We start from the raw sequence: 3499 nt of genomic DNA on the forward strand, positions 1-3499 counted from the left end.
GGGTTAGGGTTAGGGTTAGGGTTAGGGTTAGGGTTAGGGTTAGGGTTAGGGTTAGGGTTAGGGTTAGGGTTAGGGTTAGGGTTAGGGTTAGGGTTAGGGTTAGGGTTAGGGTTAGGGTTAGGGTTAGGGTTAGGGTTAGGGTTAGGGTTAGGGTTAGGGTTAGGGTTAGGGTTAGGGTTAGGGTTAGGGTTAGGGTTAGGGTTAGGGTTAGGGTTAGGGTTAGGGTTAGGGTTAGGGTTAGGGTTAGGGTTAGGGTTAGGGTTAGGGTTAGGGTTAGGGTTAGGGTTAGGGTTAGGGTTAGGGTTAGGGTTAGGGTTAGGGTTAGGGTTAGGGTTAGGGTTAGGGTTAGGGTTAGGGTTAGGGTTAGGGTTAGGGTTAGGGTTAGGGTTAGGGTTAGGGTTAGGGTTAGGGTTAGGGTTAGGGTTAGGGTTAGGGTTAGGGTTAGGGTTAGGGTTAGGGTTAGGGTTAGGGTTAGGGTTAGGGTTAGGGTTAGGGTTAGGGTTAGGGTTAGGGTTAGGGTTAGGGTTAGGGTTAGGGTTAGGGTTAGGGTTAGGGTTAGGGTTAGGGTTAGGGTTAGGGTTAGGGTTAGGGTTAGGGTTAGGGTTAGGGTTAGGGTTAGGGTTAGGGTTAGGGTTAGGGTTAGGGTTAGGGTTAGGGTTAGGGTTAGGGTTAGGGTTAGGGTTAGGGTTAGGGTTAGGGTTAGGGTTAGGGTTAGGGTTAGGGTTAGGGTTAGGGTTAGGGTTAGGGTTAGGGTTAGGGTTAGGGTTAGGGTTAGGGTTAGGGTTAGGGTTAGGGTTAGGGTTAGGGTTAGGGTTAGGGTTAGGGTTAGGGTTAGGGTTAGGGTTAGGGTTAGGGTTAGGGTTAGGGTTAGGGTTAGGGTTAGGGTTAGGGTTAGGGTTAGGGTTAGGGTTAGGGTTAGGGTTAGGGTTAGGGTTAGGGTTAGGGTTAGGGTTAGGGTTAGGGTTAGGGTTAGGGTTAGGGTTAGGGTTAGGGTTAGGGTTAGGGTTAGGGTTAGGGTTAGGGTTAGGGTTAGGGTTAGGGTTAGGGTTAGGGTTAGGGTTAGGGTTAGGGTTAGGGTTAGGGTTAGGGTTAGGGTTAGGGTTAGGGTTAGGGTTAGGGTTAGGGTTAGGGTTAGGGTTAGGGTTAGGGTTAGGGTTAGGGTTAGGGTTAGGGTTAGGGTTAGGGTTAGGGTTAGGGTTAGGGTTAGGGTTAGGGTTAGGGTTAGGGTTAGGGTTAGGGTTAGGGTTAGGGTTAGGGTTAGGGTTAGGGTTAGGGTTAGGGTTAGGGTTAGGGTTAGGGTTAGGGTTAGGGTTAGGGTTAGGGTTAGGGTTAGGGTTAGGGTTAGGGTTAGGGTTAGGGTTAGGGTTAGGGTTAGGGTTAGGGTTAGGGTTAGGGTTAGGGTTAGGGTTAGGGTTAGGGTTAGGGTTAGGGTTAGGGTTAGGGTTAGGGTTAGGGTTAGGGTTAGGGTTAGGGTTAGGGTTAGGGTTAGGGTTAGGGTTAGGGTTAGGGTTAGGGTTAGGGTTAGGGTTAGGGTTAGGGTTAGGGTTAGGGTTAGGGTTAGGGTTAGGGTTAGGGTTAGGGTTAGGGTTAGGGTTAGGGTTAGGGTTAGGGTTAGGGTTAGGGTTAGGGTTAGGGTTAGGGTTAGGGTTAGGGTTAGGGTTAGGGTTAGGGTTAGGGTTAGGGTTAGGGTTAGGGTTAGGGTTAGGGTTAGGGTTAGGGTTAGGGTTAGGGTTAGGGTTAGGGTTAGGGTTAGGGTTAGGGTTAGGGTTAGGGTTAGGGTTAGGGTTAGGGTTAGGGTTAGGGTTAGGGTTAGGGTTAGGGTTAGGGTTAGGGTTAGGGTTAGGGTTAGGGTTAGGGTTAGGGTTAGGGTTAGGGTTAGGGTTAGGGTTAGGGTTAGGGTTAGGGTTAGGGTTAGGGTTAGGGTTAGGGTTAGGGTTAGGGTTAGGGTTAGGGTTAGGGTTAGGGTTAGGGTTAGGGTTAGGGTTAGGGTTAGGGTTAGGGTTAGGGTTAGGGTTAGGGTTAGGGTTAGGGTTAGGGTTAGGGTTAGGGTTAGGGTTAGGGTTAGGGTTAGGGTTAGGGTTAGGGTTAGGGTTAGGGTTAGGGTTAGGGTTAGGGTTAGGGTTAGGGTTAGGGTTAGGGTTAGGGTTAGGGTTAGGGTTAGGGTTAGGGTTAGGGTTAGGGTTAGGGTTAGGGTTAGGGTTAGGGTTAGGGTTAGGGTTAGGGTTAGGGTTAGGGTTAGGGTTAGGGTTAGGGTTAGGGTTAGGGTTAGGGTTAGGGTTAGGGTTAGGGTTAGGGTTAGGGTTAGGGTTAGGGTTAGGGTTAGGGTTAGGGTTAGGGTTAGGGTTAGGGTTAGGGTTAGGGTTAGGGTTAGGGTTAGGGTTAGGGTTAGGGTTAGGGTTAGGGTTAGGGTTAGGGTTAGGGTTAGGGTTAGGGTTAGGGTTAGGGTTAGGGTTAGGGTTAGGGTTAGGGTTAGGGTTAGGGTTAGGGTTAGGGTTAGGGTTAGGGTTAGGGTTAGGGTTAGGGTTAGGGTTAGGGTTAGGGTTAGGGTTAGGGTTAGGGTTAGGGTTAGGGTTAGGGTTAGGGTTAGGGTTAGGGTTAGGGTTAGGGTTAGGGTTAGGGTTAGGGTTAGGGTTAGGGTTAGGGTTAGGGTTAGGGTTAGGGTTAGGGTTAGGGTTAGGGTTAGGGTTAGGGTTAGGGTTAGGGTTAGGGTTAGGGTTAGGGTTAGGGTTAGGGTTAGGGTTAGGGTTAGGGTTAGGGTTAGGGTTAGGGTTAGGGTTAGGGTTAGGGTTAGGGTTAGGGTTAGGGTTAGGGTTAGGGTTAGGGTTAGGGTTAGGGTTAGGGTTAGGGTTAGGGTTAGGGTTAGGGTTAGGGTTAGGGTTAGGGTTAGGGTTAGGGTTAGGGTTAGGGTTAGGGTTAGGGTTAGGGTTAGGGTTAGGGTTAGGGTTAGGGTTAGGGTTAGGGTTAGGGTTAGGGTTAGGGTTAGGGTTAGGGTTAGGGTTAGGGTTAGGGTTAGGGTTAGGGTTAGGGTTAGGGTTAGGGTTAGGGTTAGGGTTAGGGTTAGGGTTAGGGTTAGGGTTAGGGTTAGGGTTAGGGTTAGGGTTAGGGTTAGGGTTAGGGTTAGGGTTAGGGTTAGGGTTAGGGTTAGGGTTAGGGTTAGGGTTAGGGTTAGGGTTAGGGTTAGGGTTAGGGTTAGGGTTAGGGTTAGGGTTAGGGTTAGGGTTAGGGTTAGGGTTAGGGTTAGGGTTAGGGTTAGGGTTAGGGTTAGGGTTAGGGTTAGGGTTAGGGTTAGGGTTAGGGTTAGGGTTAGGGTTAGGGTTAGGGTTAGGGTTAGGGTTAGGGTTAGGGTTAGGGTTAGGGTTAGGGTTCGGGTTAGGGTTAGGGTTAGGGTTAGGGTTAGGGTTAGGGTTAGGGTTAGGGTTAGGGTTAGGGTTAGGGTTAGGGTTAGGGTTAGGGTTAGGGTTAGGGTTAGGGTTAGGGTTAGGGTTAGGGTTAGGGTTAG

This window comes from Entelurus aequoreus, linkage group LG20 (genome assembly GCF_033978785.1).
Source record: "Entelurus aequoreus isolate RoL-2023_Sb linkage group LG20, RoL_Eaeq_v1.1, whole genome shotgun sequence".
Taxonomy (NCBI): domain Eukaryota; kingdom Metazoa; phylum Chordata; class Actinopteri; order Syngnathiformes; family Syngnathidae; genus Entelurus; species Entelurus aequoreus.